The sequence below is a fragment of the Neoarius graeffei genome, chromosome 15, assembly GCF_027579695.1.
Source record: "Neoarius graeffei isolate fNeoGra1 chromosome 15, fNeoGra1.pri, whole genome shotgun sequence".
Classification (NCBI taxonomy): domain Eukaryota; kingdom Metazoa; phylum Chordata; class Actinopteri; order Siluriformes; family Ariidae; genus Neoarius; species Neoarius graeffei.
In genome coordinates, this window is record NC_083583.1 from 34,303,924 (window position 1) to 34,322,389 (window position 18,466).

The window sequence follows — 18,466 nt, forward strand, 5'->3', positions numbered from 1 at the left end:
ACTCTGGGATGTTGGTGGATTTCTTCACATGAACTGTTCGCTTCAGGTCCTTCCAGAACATTTAGATTGGATTAAGGTCAGGACTTTGACTTGGCCATTCCAAAACATTAACTTTATTCTTCTTTAACCATTCTTTGGTAGAATGACTTGTGTGCTTAGGGTCATTGTCTTGCTGCATGACCCACCTTCTCTTGAGATTCAGTTCATGGACAGATGTCCTGACATTTTCCTTTAGAATTCACTGGTATAATTCAGAATTCATTGTTCCATCAATGATGGCAAGCTGTCCTGGCCCAGATGAAGCAAAACAAGCCTAAACCATGATACTATCACCACCATGTTTCACAGATGGGATAAGGTTCTTATACTGGAATGCAGTCGGCATTTTTTCACTCAGGGTACACATTTCTGTTCCAAAATGGTCATTTTTTTGAAAGTTTAGTTTTCAGATTTTTAGTCAGTGCATTTTGTTTCCACATATCTTAATATTACAGTGTGAAAATTTCATGAGATATCCTCATCTGATTCAGAAGATATGGCCTGTTGATCAAGACCACCGTTTTGGTGAATTGGTGGGGGCTACGGAGACTACACCAGTGTATTTTTTTTCCCACAGAATAAAAAAAGAAAGATTTAAAGGTATAACTAGATATATTGGAAATATTATGAAATACAATTTGTATGGCAATGAGCACAGAATCAAATATCTTTTCTAACGAAGAAATGCCTAACGAAGAATTGGGGGCTACGGAGACTACATGGGCTACGGAGACTAAATTTCTCAATTAAAACACTACTCAGTGCAATTACTTCAACTCTGTAATGACTAAAGGCATTTTTATACCTCTACTTCTCATGGTAATTATAAAAACATTATGGGAAATTCTTTAACCCTGATTAAACCCCGAGTTTAGAGAGGGCTACATACAGAGACTACATTGCTTTTTCCATTATTCCAGTGAACATTTTCAATGAACGCTGAAAGGTGTCGGTGCCTTACAGTCAACAATTTTTTTCTGTGCATTATTCCTACATATATAGAGATTGAAACTACCAAAATGGATACCATTAAAAGAATCAGTGATTGAATTTTTGGGTTCCTTTTTGAGAACACTGACCAACAACATCATTTGGCATAATGATGGACACATCATTAAAGAACTGCAAAATTTTTGCCAGGTGATAAATGACTCCTTTATATGCATATATTAAATTAAGCAGAGATACTACATTATCATTTCATATCAATCTTATAGCACAAAATGCACTAGAAATGTGAGATTTTGTATGATGTTATATAGTTCAATGTACAGTGGAACAGTATAACATGCCAAAACAGCCCTAAAATGGACCAAAAAGGCATAAAAAGATGAAAGAATCAATGTGAAACAAAATTTAAAAAGTGTTCTCTGTGGTGATCCAATGACACTAATGTAAACATATAAGTTTAATACAAGAAACTTGACATATTTTTTTTAAATACACTTGCATAACATCTTATTTCTCCAAATGTGTACCCTGAGTGAAAAAATGGCTAGTGTTTTCCTTTCTCCAAACATAATGCTTCTCATTTAAACCAAAAAGTTCTATTTTGGTCTCATCCGTCCACAAAACATTTTTCCAATAGCCTTCTGGCTTGTCCACGTGATCTTTAGAAAACTGCAGACGAGCAGCAATGTTGTTTTTGGAGAGCAGTGGCTTTCTCCTTGCAACCCTGCCATGCACACCATTTGTTGTTCAGTGTTCTCCTGATGGTGGACTCATGAACATTAGCCAATGTAAGAGAGGCCTTCAGTTACTTAGAAGTTACCCTGGGGTCCTTTGTGACCTCGCCAACTATTACATGCCTTGCTCTTGGAGTGATTTTTATTGGTTGACCACTCCTGGGGAGGGTAACAATGGTCTTGAATTTCCTCCATTTGTACACAATCTGTCTGACTGTGGATTGGTGGAGTTCAAATTCTTTAGAGATGGTTTTGTAACCTTTTCCAGCCTGATGAGCATCAACAACGCTTTTTCTGAGGTCCTCAGAAATCTCCTTTGTTCGTGCCATGATACACTTCCACAAACGTGTGCTGTGAAGATCAGACTTTGATTGATCCCTGTTCTTTAAATAAAACAGGGTGCCCACTCACACCTGATTGTCATCCCATTGATTGAAAACACCTGACTCTAATATCACCTTCAAATTAACTGCTAATCCTAGAGGTTCACATGCTTTTGCCACTCACAGATATGTAATATTGGATCATTTTCCTCAATAAATAAATGACCAAGTATAATATTTTTGTCTCATTTGTTTAACTGGGTTCTCTTTATCTACTTTTAGGACTTGTGTGAAAATTTGATGATGTTTTAGGTCATATTTATACAGAAATATAGAAAATTCTAAAGGGTTCACAAACTTTCAAGCACCACTGTATATTATCCCAATGGTAATCATACAAAAACAAAATATTGGGCTGGCTAGCTAATACTACTGGTTTAATCACACCACTGGTTCAATTAATGTCCTCTGTAATGGGTGTTAACTGCATTTTGATGCAAGTACAGTCATTCAGACTAACATTGGGTTAGTTTTTAAAATTAAAAACCATAGAAGTGTAAAAACATGGCAGCCTGAAATTGGTATGATGTAAGCAAAACAACTATATCTAATAAACTTGTGTGTTAGATTTACAGTAGGTGTGCAACTGATCAAGCATTGACAATGTTCAATAGTATTGGTGGTGGGGAGGCGGTAGGGGGACCCCAAATCAAATTCTACTTAGGTTTGGGCTGGCCCTGCCTTGTATTACATTTTGTTATTTATTAATAGATGATGTGTACTGGCAGCACGGTGGTGTAGTGGTTAGCGCTGTCGCCTCACAGCAAGAAGGTCCGGGTTCGAGCCCCGTGGCCGGCAAGGGCCTTTCTGTGCGGAGTTTGCATATTCTCCCCGTGTCCGCGTGGGTTTCCTCTGGGTGCTCCGGTTTCCCCCACAGTCCAAAGACATGCAGGTTAGGCTAACTGGTGACTCTAAAATTGACCGTAGGTGTGAGTGTGAATGGTTGTCTGTGTCTATGTGTCAGCCCTGTGATGACCTGGCGACTTGTCCAGGGTGTACCCCGCCTTTCGCCCGTAGTCAGCTGGGATAGGCTCCAGCTTGCCTGCGACCCTGTAGAAGGATAAAGCGGCTAGAGATAATGAGATGATGTGTACTTTTTATCCATTTATAGCAACATTTAATATTGTAGAATGTCTATGAAACATTAATTCTTATTCTCACTTATGTTATAGCAGCTATAAACAGTCAGTCCCTCACCAGCCTCTGTTTTTTCATTCTGTTGATGGTAATCAGCCATAAACAGAGCTTGTTATGTTACCAAGAAAACAAATTTACTTCTGACTGTAACAAAGTACTGACACTGGTGACTCCTTCCATAAATGTTAAACAAACAGATTTCCCCTTACAGAAAACATCACATCAATTGTTACACTTGTTTTTATCAGTTTATGTGGAGCATCTGCCATACAAGTGAATGAACTGCATCCATCCATCCATTATTTGTAACTGCTTATCCTGTACAGGGTCACGGGCAAGCTGGAGCCTATTTCAGCTGGCTGTGGGCGAGAGGCAGGGTACACCCTGGACAAGTCACCAAGTCATTGCAGGGCTGACACATATAGCCCTTTTCCACCAAATCAGTTCCAGGGCTGGTTCGGGGCCAGTGCTTAGTTTGGAACCGGGTTTTCTGTTTCCACTGACAAAGAACTGGCTCTGGGCCAGAAAAACCGGTTCCAGGGTAGCACCAGGTCTTTGCTGGGCTAGAGGAAAGAACTGCTTACATCAACGGGGGGGTTGTTAAGACCAACAACAATAGCAAGACCGCAAGAGGGGGCCATTTTTAAATAAACGACGAGATATCATGGATGCAGTAAAGCAGCAGTCATCCATTATTGTTGTTGTTGTTGTTGCTGCTTCTTCTTCTTCTCCATGTTGTTGTTGCGTCGATGTTCGCACCAAGGTTTATGCAAACGCAGCGACATAACTGACGTATACAGTGACATAATGATGTGGCTCCCCTTAGCACCCCGAGCTATGGAAAAGCAAACTGGTTCTCAGCTGGCTCGCAAGTTGAACGAGTTGTGAACCAGCACCAGCACTGGCCCCGAACCAGCCCTGGAACTGATTTGGTGGAAAAGGGGTAATAGAGACAAACAACCATTCACACTCACATTCACACTTATGGTCAATTTAGAGCCTCCAATGAACCTAACCTGCATGTCTTTGGACTGTGGGGGAAACCGGAGCACCTGGAGGAAACCCACACAGACATGGGGAGAACATGCAAACTCCACACAGAAAGGCCCCTGTCGACCAAACTGGGCTCAAACCCAGAACTTTCTTGCTGTGAGGCAACAGTGCTAACCACTACACTACCATGCCGCCCTGAATGAACTACAGAAAACATAAAATATCCTGATGAGTGGATTAATATAAACTTGTGATTTATGTGATTCCCTACTGTCAGAGCTGCTGTTACAGAAAATTAATTAACACCTTCTGCCCAGTCGCAATCTAGATTTCAACAGCACTGTGTTATATATTTAAACTTGGTCACTCAATTTTTTTGGCCCAGTCTTTTGCAGTCCTGTGGAGTATGTATTGTTGTGATTCATGTGTGTATGTGTTTGCAGGTGGGTGGGGGTGGGGGGTGTATCTGCTCCTCTGAGCCGGTGCAGTTACAGCAACAGCAGCTGGTGAGCAGGAATCTTCACCCAGGCGGAGTCACTCAGAATGACTGTAGGGAACAGACTGACACCGGACACTCTCTCTCTCTCTCTCTCGCTTTCTCTCCCACTTTTACTCTTATTCCCTGACTCTCTCCATCCATTGCTCTCTCTCTCTCTCTCTCTCAGCCTATATTCCTGTCTGTGTCTTTTGTCTCCTTTTATCTTTCTTTCACTCGGTCCCAATATCCAAGTACTTTTTTCTCCACTTTTTATCTATCTCTCCTTCCCTCTCATAGCTTTACTCTCATCTTTCACTCGCTCAACTTGTTTGTCTGTCCAACTACTGATCTATCCATTTTTTACTTCATTATTTAGACCCTGCTGTCTGATCTCTTTCTATCATCCTCTTTTCCTGTCTGTTTCTCCATATCCCCTCTCCTCATATCAGTCTCACTGTCTGTCTTTCTGTTCCAATCTTCCTTTCTCTTTTCTTCTCTCCTTTTGTCTCTTTCTATCTGTCTCTTCTTCGGTCTGCTTCTCTATCCCTCTCTCCTATCTGTATCTTTATCTCTTCCTACAGATTCCCATTCCCTCTTTCTGTCCTATCTGTTTCAATGTCTCTCTGTCCCTCTCTTTTCCTCTGTCTCTCTTTCCTTTTTCATTACCCTCTGTCTTCTACTCTTTCTTTCTGTTCATCTAATCTCTATCAGCTCGTTTGTCTTTACCTTTTCCCCTCTTTCTGTGTGTCTTTCTATCGTTCTATCCTCCACTCTGTTTTGTATCTGTAATTTTTTTTGGTGTTGTTGTTACCCGTCTCTCTCTCTCTCTCTCTCTCCTGAGCAAGGGACAGAATTTCAGTTCTCACATCTTCCAAAAACCAGGCCTCAGCTCCACCCAGTAACATTACCCGTCTCCTCTCACCATATGTATTGTTCTCAATCCCCTCGATGCATGACACACTTTTTTGGGCTCCTCTCGCACTTGTCTGTCTGTCTGTCTGTCTCTCTCTCTCTCTCTGAGCCATCAGAGAACAAACTCAATCCCTCGTTCCTTCCCTGTGAGTGGACATTGGAGTCATGGCTGCTATTCCAGCACAGCCATATTCAGGTTAAATTACAATGAGGTGAAACGAGTAATAAGTGTTGCAGCGATGACTTCTTTTACTTTTTTTTTCCTGCAGAAGGATTCACGCTGTTGTAGTGTGCTCTACCGGACACTGCAGAGATATTGACATTATTTATATCAATACAACTAAATCAGCTAAAGTACACAATGTCAAATTTATTCCAAATATTATGGTTTCTCAGCAACATAAGCTACTTTTTTCATATTAACTTCAAGCAAAAGAAAAATGCTGATGAAGAGATAACAGTTTATAGCTACTTTAATATAAGTGAGAACAGGAGCTAACTTGAAAGTAAATGAAAAACCTCTGACAGCTGATGCACAGTATGCAGGTCAGGTTGTAAATATTAATGTGCGATTTTAAACAAATCTCAGCATTCCTGATATGATTACTGACCAGTCAGAAAGTGTGTGTGTGTGTGTGTGTGTGTGTGAGAGAGAGAAAGAGAGATTGTGAGCTGAACAGTTTGATCACTATCATCAGATCAATCCAGCATAGTGCATTGAGAAAAACCAGAGTCCTCAGTCCACTCATGTTTCACATGTTTTCACTCATGTTTCACACACACACACACACACACACACACACACACACACACACACACTATGGGGTGACTGTCAATTATGCATTTTGTTAACTGAGTTACAATGTTTTCAGGTTTTAGACAATGAGGTCTGTAAAATGAAGTACAAAAATGTTTTAGTTTGAATAATAAGGCAAAGAAGCCATGCCTCCTTCTTCAGGACTGACAAGTACGGTACACATACCCATCTTGTTAACTAGGACTGACAAGTACACAGGCCACACCTCCTTCACAAGAACAAGTCAAGTCAGTTTTTTTTTATACACAAGCCATGAGTGGACTGAGGACTCTTAATATCAGAATGGAAATCTGATCCCATTTAATCAGAAATAGCATCAACACTCTAGAATCTGGGGCGGCACGGTGGTGTAGTGGTTAGCGCTGTCGCCTCACAGCAAGAAGGTCCTGGGTTCGAGCCCCGGGGCCGGCGAGGGCCTTTCTGTGCAGAGTTTGCATGTTCTCCCCGTGTCTGCGTGGGTTTCCTCCGGGTGCTCCGGTTTCCCCCACAGTCCAAAGACATGCAGGTTAGGTTAACTGGTGACTCTAAATTGACCGTAGGTGTGAATGTGAGTGTGAATGGTTGTCTGTGTCTATGTGTCAGCCCTGTGATGACCTGGCGACTTGTCCAGGGTGTACCCCGCCTTTTGCCCGTAGTCAGCTGGGATAGGCTCCAGCTTGCCTGCGACCCTGTAGAAGGATAAAGCGGCTAGAGATAATGAGATGAGATGAGACTCTAGAATCTGCTTCGATGGGGAAAAAAAGAGGAGTTGTGTTTTTAAAGTTTAGCCTAAATATTCAAGTGCTGTTCAAACTTTATACAACCTGCATACATGTTATGGTATTAAAATCAGGTGTGTGTAATACATATACATACCTGGTAAAGATATGCCCATCTCTGGGACTCATACAGAGATCATGTATTGGATGTGAATCAACACGCAGTTAGCCCATGTTTACATTAGACCGTATCAGCGGATCATCAGATTAACGTTTTTAAAACGATTAGTGTGCACACAGCAACACCAATACACGATTTGCATGCACACAGCAATACCAATACACGGATACGCTCGGCTCCGCAGGCATAATGCGCTCCAAATCACTCCGCCCTGAACAGTGAGTGCCCTCTGGAGGGTGCGCACTCTGGCCTTGCGCAGCTCACAGAGCATGCGAGTGAAGTGAACAAGCTGTGATTCGGGACTGAGCCGCTGTGTGTGTGATCCCAGCGCATATCACTTACCACTTGCAAGTGGAAGGATGGCAAGGCTATAAAGACAATCATAACTACACAATGGGCAGTAATTGCATCAGTATTTGCAGTATTTTCATACTTTTATACTCTTTAATGAAAGGTGATACAAGGCGGAAGTCCGCGCCGTTTTTCAGCAGTCGCGTCACATGACCAACGCCAGCGAATCAGGAAGGTGGATGTCACAGTGACGTTGTCCAATGAGACGCCAGCTAGAGCTCAGCACAGCGTATCTGCGTATTCTCAATGTTTACACAGCACCGGAGCTGACACGATCTGGATTGAATACGTGGACGCTGGCGGATTCCCGTTTCCCGGCGTTTCCAGGCGGTTTAATGTAAACGGACAGTGCATCCGCGAAGAAAACGAGACAGATACGGTCTAATGTAAACGTAGCCTTAGACATGCAGTGACAATCATAGGAAAAAAAGTTCCTTAAGGATTCAAAACAGTTAGGGAATAGGATAGATAGGGAAGCACTCTGTTGTAGGCTTCTATGTAATAAAATACTGAACGAAGCAGTTAAAGATGGTGGTTCTGAATGCTGTATAACAGTTAAATTATTTTATTTGCTACTAATATTAGAATTGTTTTAGCTAATATATAGAACCATCCCTTATGCTTATTCATCAGGGTTAGTGGGGGAAGCTGGAGCCAATCCCAACTGACTTTGAGTGAGAGACAGGGTACATCCTAGGTAGTTCACCAATCTGTTGCAAGGCTAACACAGAGATGAACAGCCATGAGCAATTTAGAGTAGGCAGTTGACCTAATCTACATGTTTTTGGACTGTGGAAGGAAACTGAAGTGACTGGAGGAAACTCATGCAGACACAGGGAGAATATGCAGACTCCATAAAGAAAGGCCCCAGTTGGTCACATGGTTTGAACCCAGAACCTTCTTGCTGTGAGGCGATAGTGCTAACCCCTTGTAGAGCTCTCTTAGGTGTGGGTGGAGCACAGAGGACGGCAGGACAAAGCTTCAGGTAAGAATAGGCTTTTATTGCCAGACTTTTCAGTATAACAACAGTTATATTCGGGTAAATACACACACACACGCTGTGTTCTTGTCCCGGGAAGAGCTCTCCTCTGCTCTCCCTCTGCCTCCTTAAATAGGGCGCGGTACTGGGAAGACACACAAACACAGGTTAATTACCGTCAGGTGTAGTGATTCTGCCACTCACCTTCCCTGGCTTTGCCCTCCTGTCACAGACCGGCGCTTGACCACGCCCCCGCTGCCACATACCCCCACCACCCGACTCAGGCCGGGCGCCTGTCCGGCCCGCAGCCGACTCCCCCCCCCTTGACGGGAGAGGAAGTCTGCCACGACCATCTGCGCCCCCGGCCTGTGGACCACCTTGAAATTAAAGGGTTGGAGTGCCAGATACCAACGGGTGATCCGCGCGTTGGCATCTTTCATGCGGTGGAGCCACTGGAGGGGCGCGTGGTCCGAACAGAGGGTGAAAGGGCGCCCCAGCAGGTAGTAACGGAGGGCGAGGACCGCCCACTTGATCGCCAGGCATTCCTTCTCAATAGTGCTGTAGCGCCCCTCATGCACTGACAGCTTCCTGCTGATGTACAGGATGGGGCGGTCCTCCCCCTCCACCTCCTGGGACAACACCGCCCCCAGCCCTCTGTCCGATGCGTCAGTCTGCAACACAAAAGGGAGAGAAAAGTCAGGGGATTGTAATAGTGGCCCCCCACACAGTGCAGCCTTTACCTCAGAGAAAGCCCGCTGGCACTGCTCCGTCCACTGGACCGGATCTGGCACCCCCTTTTTAGTGAGGTCAGTCAGCGGGCTGGTGACGTCCGAATAATTAGGTATAAACCTACGATAGTAGCCAGCCAGCCCCAGGAACTGTCTCACCCCCTTTTTGGTCTTGGGCCTCGGGCAGGCCACAATCGCTGCTGTCTTATTAATTTGGGGACGCACCTGCCCGTTGCCCAAGTGGAAGCCCAGATACCGTACTTCCACCCGCCCAATCGCACACTTCTTCGGGTTGGCAGTGAGACCCGCCCGCCTCAGCGACCTAAGGATGGCCCTCAGGTGTTGCAGGTGCCGCTGCCAGTCGTTACTATAGATGATAATATCATCAAGATATGCGGCTGCATAGGTGGCGTGGGGCCGGAGGACCCTGTCCATCAGCCGCTGAAACGTAGCAGGCGCCCCAAACAGCCCAAAAGGAAGTGTGACGAATTGGTGTAAGCCGAACAGTGTGGAAAAGGCTGTTTTCTCCTGGGATAATGGAGTCAAGGGGATCTGCCAATATCCCTTCGTCAAATCCAGTGTCGAGTAAAAGCGAGCCGTGCCTAGTCGATCGAGCAGCTCGCCAATACGAGGCATTGGGTATGCTTCGAATTTAGACTCCGCGTTGACTTTTCTATAGTCCACACAGAACCGGACCGACCCGTCGGCCTTGGGTACCAAGACCACCGGGCTGCTCCAGTCACTGTGGGACTCCTCGACGATGCCCATTTCGAGCATGGTCTGAAGTTCTTCCCGAACCACCTTTTTTTTGTGTTCGGGTAGCCTGTAAGGGCGGCTACACACTACCACCCCCGGGGGCATCTCTATGTGGTGTTCTATGAGGTTAGTGCGACCGGGCAGGGGCGAGAACACATCCGAAAACTCGGCCTGCAACTGGGCGACCTCCGTGAGTTGGGTCAGGGAGAGGTGGTCTCCACAGGGGACTGGAGAGGTACGTGATGCCAATGTCTCTTTTTGAACCTCCGGCCCCAGCTCCGCCTTCTCCGGAACTACCGACACCAAAGCCACGGGGACCTCCTCGTTCCAGAGTTTAAGCAGATTGAGGTGGTAGATCTGTAGCGCCCCCTCCCTATCCGTTCGCCTTACCTCATAGTCGACGTCCCCGACTCGCCGTGTGACCTCAAAGGGTCCTTGCCACTTGGCGATTAATTTGGAGCTCGACGTGGGCAACAGTACGAGTACCTTATCTCCCGGAGTGAACTCTCTAAGGCACGTGCCTTTGTTGTACAGGTGGGCTTGCCGTTCCTGGGCCTGCCGCAAATTCTCCTGAGTTAGGTGGGTGAGCGTGTGGAGTTTTGCGCGCAGGTCCATAACATACTGAATTTCGTTTTTACTCTGTGAAGGTCCCTCCTCCCAATTTTCTCGCAGCACATCTAAAATGCCGCGCGGCTTACACCCGTATAACAATTCAAATGGGGAGAACCCCGTGGAGGCTTGGGGGACCTCTCGCACTGCAAATAACAAGGGTTCGAGCCATTTATCCCAGTTACGTGCGTCCTCACTTATGAATTTTTTAATTATATTCTTGAGGGTGCGATTGAACCGTTCAACTAAACCGTCCGTTTGCGGGTGATAAACGCTGGTGCGGATCGGCTTAATACCTAATAGCCCATACAGTTCGCTCAGTGTTCGTGACATAAATGAGGTGCCTTGGTCAGTCAGAATCTCTTTCGGGATTCCAACCCGGGAGATGACGTGGAAGAGGGCCTCTGCAATACTGCGTGCTGAGATATTGCGAAGAGGCACCGCTTCCGGGTATCGCGTTGCATAGTCCACCAGAACCAATATAAAGCGGTACCCTCGTGTTGACTGATCTAATGGCCTGACGAGATCCATCCCAATTCTTTCGAACGGGGTCTCGATTAATGGTAGGGGGCGCAAAGGCGCTTTTGGAATGGCCGCTGGATTTACTAACTGGCATTCGCGGCACGCCGTACACCACTTACGGACATCGCCGCGAATCCCCGGCCAATAGAATCGGGCCATTATCCGGGCTAGTGTCTTATCCTGCCCTAGGTGTCCAGCCATAGGATTAAAGTGAGCCGCCTGAAATACCAATTCCCGGCGGCTCTTTGGAATTAACAGCTGTGTGACTCGCTCTTTCGTCTGAGTGTCCTGCGTCACTCGGTATAATCTATCCTTCATAATAGAAAAATAGGGGAAGGACGGGGTGGCGTTCGGCTGGAGCGTTTGACCATCGATTACTCTCACTTGGTCAAACGCATGTCGCAGAGTCTCGTCTCACGATTGTTCTAATGGGAAATCCGCGAGGGATTCCCCAACAGAAAGAGGAGGAGCCGGCGGCTCCTCACTCTGTCGCGGAGATGACGTAGACAGCTCTGCGACAGCAGCTCCAGCCAAAGCGACACCGGGACCTCCCCCTGTCAAATGGCAGGACCCACTCTTTACTAGGCGCATCATTAAACCCCGAAATCCAGTCCAATCAGTCCCCAAAATTAAAGAGTGGGTAAGGCGAGGATTAACCGCCGCCTTCACTATCGATTTTTCCCCTCTGAAAAATATGTGGACTGACACCAAAGGGTAGCTGTGAACATCCCCATGCACACACAACACCTTCACCCCCTGTGCTCCCCCCAATGCCTCGTCTTGCACCAGGCTTTGGCGGATCGAGGTCTGATTGCAACCAGAATCCACCAACAGGGGTGCTGCCAGAAATTTTGGGCCCCATGAAAGATTAGAATTTTGGGCCCCCCAACTTTGCCCACCCTCGTCACAATTGCACTATTGTCATTATTTGACTTTTGATATCCCATGGACCTTGAGTTTGTGACTTTGTTATTACATTTTATGTATTAACCAATGGTTTAGAACGTGTGAACATTCCACACACGTAACCATGTCAAACACTTGACTGGTGTCCGTTATTAGTGTAACGGGTTTATTTTTTTCCACTTGCCATTGTGTGTAGTGGTGGGGAAATTCTGCGCTGGCCCTTTAAGAGCGCAGGTAGTTATGGGAACGAGGCGCTGGCCTCTTTCAGTTCGTTTTGGAAATGTAAGCGCCAATGCCACTGGACGTTTGCAGCCCATCCTCAGCAGTGTATTTGTGTCTCATTTCTTCAGAATAAAAAGTCTGGTGAACAACACAACATCTGTTACATTAGCAACACTTTAATCTAGCAAACTGTATATGGCGCTCGCTCATTAAAAACTTCAATCCTAAAGCATTTATGGGTTGTATTGCTGCTTACCTCCTTCTCCAAAGGGGGGTTCAGTGGTTTGGTAGGGCGGCGGTCCCCCTGAGGCTGAATCTGTGCATATTTAGGGCACCCCATTAGTTATGAAACTGGTTATTAGCACTAGTTATTAGCACCAGCATAACATAATATTTCCTCTTGTTTATCACACAAGTCAGTTCAGTTATTAAAATGGAAAAAATGTCACTGTACAAACTGTAAAAGTGTTCTCTTGATAGGCTAATCCAACCTCGTTCATACTGTTCATTTACCATTCGCTAATATTTTGAACACACGTGAGCGATAGCTACCTTTCTTTGGGAAAAACTGAGTGACCAGTTGCCTGTCTCTCTGGTCCCTCTCAGCTTTCAGCTGCCTTTCTTTACGTTTTTGACAGCCACTCTTCATATTTAGCGATCATAGACTGTACGCAGGGGTGGCACGGTGGTGTAGTGGTTAGCACTGTCGCCTCACAGCAAGAAGGTCCTGGGTTCGAGCCCCGGGGCCGGCGAGGGCCTTTCTGTGTGGAGTTTGCATGTTCTCCCCGTGTCCGCGTGGGTTTCCTCCGGGTGCTCCGGTTTCCCCCACAGTCCAAAGACATGCAGGTTAGGTTAACTGGTGACCCTAAATTGACCGTAGGTGTGAATGTGAGTGTGAATGGTTGTCTGTGTCTATGTGTTGGCCCTGTGATGACCTGGCGACTTGTCCAGGGTGTACCCCGCCTTTCGCCCGTAGTCAGCTGGGATAGGCTCCAGCTTGCCTGCGACCCTGTAGAAGGATAAAGCGGCTAGAGATAATGAGATGAGATGAGACTGTACGCACTCCACTGCTGGCTGGCTGGCTGCTGCACCGTGACACTGCAGCAAGTAGCGTTGCACTGATCAGCACACAGATTTAACGCATTGCGCTTCTACCACAACTGGACCGTACCATTTTGCAAAAGGGGGAGGGTTAAATGACAATATGTTGAAGAACTCAAGAAATAGACAACCTTGTTCAATTAGCTCATTTTACCAGATGGAATATTGCATTGTTGTTATTTCAAGAGTCTTATTAAAATCATTAAACACATATTATCAGCCCCTTAAAGGGCCCCATGGCAGTGCTGGGCCCCTAGAATTGTTCTAACCTTTCCCCCCCTGGCGGCGCCCATGTCCACCAATGCCTGATATGTAGCCCCTTGGACACTCACCGGTATGCGATACTCTCCGGCCCGATCGAGGGCAGCTTCTGGCGCGTCGGGGATCCGTACCACCGCGCCCACCTCCATTGCTGCGCACTGTTGTTGCAGGTGGCCCGGCTCCCTGCAGCACCAGCAAACTGGCCCGGGCTTTCCCTCTGCACCGGTGCTCTGGGGCTCACTCACCTGAGGGGGGGGGGAGAGACAGACATAGAAGGGAGAAACGAGAGGGCACCACGGGTGCAGCGGGCCGGCTGGGGTGGAGCCGGCCCCCGTCTCCGTGGTGGGGGAATCGGGCGAGGACGGGACACAGAAGGGAGGGGAGAAAGAGAGAGAGAAGAGGAGAGAAGAGAAGACGTTGTTGGCTGTCCTGCCGCCGGAACAGCCGCCAGATGATCCTCCGCCAGTCCTACTGCCTGATCCAGCGACGCCGGGCGGTGGCGCTGGACCCACTCTGCGGTTCTGGCTGGTAAGCGGGCGATGAACTGCTCCAGCACCACCTGATCGATGATTCCCTTGGCGTCGTGATCGTTGGCCCTCAGCCACCGCCAGCAGGCGTCCCGGAGCTGCTGGCCGAACGCGAACGGCCGGCCGACTTCCTCCAACTGCAGCGCGCGGAAGCGCTGGCGCTGTTGTTCTGGTGTGCGCCCCACGCGCTGGAGGACGGCCCGGCGAAGGTCCGCGTAGGCCAGCCGGTGGTCGGCGGGGAGCTGTAGTGCGGCCAGCTGCGCCTCTCCCATCAGGAGGGGGAGGATGCGCGCCGCGCGCTGCTCCATCGGCCACCCCGAGGCTTCGGCAACCTGTTCAAACAATGCGAGGAACGCCTCGGGGTCGTCCTGCGGGCCCATCTTGGTCATGGTGAGGGGAGACGGGCCCGCGGCCGGGGTGTTGGTGGACCCCGCCAACGCGAGGAGATGCCGGAACGCCTCGCGATCTTCCTGCTGGGCCAGTACCAGGGCTTCAAAGTGCCGCTCTTGTTCCTTTCGGAGCGTGATGAGCGCCTGGTGCTGGCTTTGCTGAGCCGTGGCGAGGGCGTGGACCAGGTCCGTGAACGGGGAGGATTCCATGGGGCTGCTGAGTTGGTGCTCCACCTTTTACTCCTGGGTTTCGGCACCACTGTAGAGCTCTCTTAGGTGTGGGTGGAGCACAGAGGACGGCAGGACAAAGCTTCAGGTAAGAATAGGCTTTTATTGCCAGACTTTTCAGTATAACAACAGTTATATTCAGGTAAATACACACACACATGCTGTGTTCTTGTCCTGGGAAGAGCTCTCCTCTGCTCTCCCTCTGCCTCCTTAAATAGGGCGCGGTACTGGGAAGACACACAAACACAGGTTAATTACCATCAGGTGTAGTGATTCTGCCACTCACCTTCCCTGGCTCCGCCCTCCTGTCACAGACCGGTGCTTGACCACGCCCCCGCTGCCACACCCCTGTACCATCTTAATATATATATATATATATATATATATATATATATATATATATATATATATAGAATCATTATTCTTAAATAAAGTGGAATATTAACAATAGTGGATCATGTTTGATAATTCTTTTCCATCATGGCATTAACATACAGAAAATTTAGAATCCCTATTTAGAATCTCTCATCTCATCTCATTGTCTGTAGCCGCTTTATCCTGTTCTACAGGATCACAGGCAAGCTGGAGCCTATCCCAGCTGACTACGGGTGAAAGGCGGGGTACACCCTGGACAAGTCGCCAGGTCATCACAGGGCTGACACATAGACACAGACAACCATTCACACTCACATTCACACCTATGGTCCATTTAGAGCCACCAGTTAACCTAACCTGCATGTCTTTGGACCATGGGGGAAACCAGAGCACCCAGAGGAAACCCACACAGACACGGGGAGAACATGCAAACTCCGCACAGAAAGGCCCTCACCGGCCACGGGGCTCGAAACTGGACCTTCTTGCTGCGAGGCAACAGTGCTAACCACTACACCACCGTGCCGCCCTATTTAGAATCTTTATTTATCCCAATTTAGAATGCTTGTTCAGTTGTCCCTCTGAGTCAGAACCCTACAACAATGTTGTTGTTTCTCAAAGAATGCCTTTTTTGCTGTTCAAAAACAGCAAAGGGGGGCCATCCATACTGGATCTGCCTTAATATCAACAAATCTTCAACAAAGGTACATAAATCATTTATCATGGCAAACATTCAACTTGTTCAGTGTGTTGAGTGCAGGATGTTTAGTCATTCTTCCTCCATCATCGATAATAGCTTTATTTGTGATTTGTATATTAGTTAGCTCTCTGATGGAGAAAATTGCAGTTTTAGAGGTGCCCATCCACAGTGGTGTAGTGGTTAGCGCTGTTGCCTCACAGCAAGAAGGTCTGGGTTCGAGCCCTGTGGCCGGCGAGGGCCTTTCTGTGCGGAGTTTGCATGTTCTCCCCGTATCCGCGTGGGTTTCCTCCGGGTGCTCCGGTTTCCCCCACAGTCCAAAGACATGCAGGTTAGGTTAACTGGTGACTCTAAATTGACCGTAGGTGTGAATGTGAGTGTGAATGGTTGTCTGTGTCTATGTGTCAGCCCTGTGATGACCTGGCGACTTGTCCAGGGTGTACCCCGCCTTTCGCCCGTAGTCAACTGGGATAGGCTCCAGCTTGCCTGCGACCCTGTAGAAGGATAAAGCGGCTAGAGATAATGAGATGAGATGAGAGAGGTGCCCATCCACACTCTAGAGAGAGTTAGAGTGAGAGCAGCATAGTCTATCTAGGGGAAAGTCTGGATTGCTTATGTGGAGTTAGAAATCCCTCAACTCTAGCATTAGAGCCCTCACAGTGGGTCAAATGGGTGATGACTTGGTGGCATAATCACAAAACCAAAGCTAATGCTAAGGCTCACCCACAGGAGCACCAGTCCTCTCTGATTCATGTGTCTCTTCCCCATATCTTATTCTTTTACATTTGTATATCTCATCTCATCTCATCTCATCTCATTATCTCTAGCTGCTTTATCCTGTTCTACAGGGTTGCAGACAAGCTGGAGCCTATCCCAGCTGACTACGGGCGAAAGGCAGGGTACACCCTGGACAAGTCGCCAGGTCATCACAGGGCTGACAACATTTGTATATGTAAATACTTAATTTATTTTAATTTATCTAGAAGTTTTTCTCTATATCTTTTCTCTGTTTATCTGTAATGATGCTGCTGGAATCTTAATTTCCCTGAGAGAACCCTCCCAAAGGGATCAATAAAGTTTTATCTAATCTAATCTAATCTAATCTAATCTAATCTAATCTAATCTAATCTAATCTAATCTAATCTAATCTAATCTAATCTAAGCAGGTTTGCTCTCCTCAGTGAAGCACCCACTAAGAAACCTGAAATAGATTTGGTTTAAGAGACACTATCTTACAGCAGGTGAAATTAACTAGGCCTTATTAGCACCAGTAGCTTTAATTAGATGTATATAAGGTATCAGGGTGCTGCACATAGCAAGTAATCTTAGGGTCTTAGGCAAGCATAGGTTTTCAAAGTAAAGCCTAGGTCACAACTGGCCGTACGTGCTCCTACGGCTGGTCTACGTGCAAAAAACGCAAGAAACACACGGAGGGCGCGCATGAAACGCACGGCGGGCGCGCGTGCGACGTGCTGATTTTCGAGCCGTAGACTGGCCGCAGACCGGCCGCAGAGGTTCTTTGTCATGTCAAACAAACTCTATGGGTGCTTACGTTTTTTTCAGGTTGCAAGACAAACTTACAGCCAACATGCGTCTTTCTCCATGAACAAAAAAAAAATGCAGCGATTTGGGAAACGCCAAAAATTGCACGGCCAAAAAATCGTACATCTGGTTGTGACCTAGGCTTTAGTTATTCATGTTGATGTCATGCTCCGCCCCGGACATCCATTCCGGAGATTACGGCTCTCTCACGCCAGCCCCGATCCTGATCCCGGACAGGAATTCCTTCTCCCTGAACTCACTTCCTGGTTTCCCATCTCGTCTCGTCTCGTCTTCTTCCGCTTATCCGGGACCGGGTCGCAGAGGCAGCAGTCTAAGCATGGAAGCCCAAACTTCCCTTTCCCCAGACACCTCGGCCAGCTCCTCGGGAAGAACACCAAGGCATTCCCAGGCCAGCCGAGAGACATAGTCCCTCCAGCGTGTCCTGGGTCTTCCCCGGGGCCTCCTCCCGGGGGGACATGCCTGGAACACCTCCCCAGGGAGGCGTCCAGGAGGCATCCGAAAAAGATGCCCGAGCCACCTCAGCTGGTTCCTCTCGATGTGGAGGAGCAGCGGCTCTACTCCGAGCTCCTCCCGAGTGACTGTGCTTCTCACCCTATCTCTAAGGGAGCGCCCAGCCACCCTGCGAAGGAAACTCATTTCAGCCGCTTGTATCCGCGATCTTGTTCTTTCGGTCATTACCCAAAGCTCATGACCATAGGTGAGAGTCGGAACGTAGATCGACCGGTAAATTGAGAGCTTCGCCTTTTGGCTCAGCTCCTTCTTCACCACGACGGACCGGTAAAGCGACCGCATCACTGCGGAGGCTGCACCGATCCGCCTGTCGATCTCACGCTCCATCCTTCCCTCACTCGTGAACAAGATCCCGAGATACTTAAACTCCTCCACTTGAGGCAGGACTTCTCCACCAACCTGGAGAGTGCAAGCCACCCTTT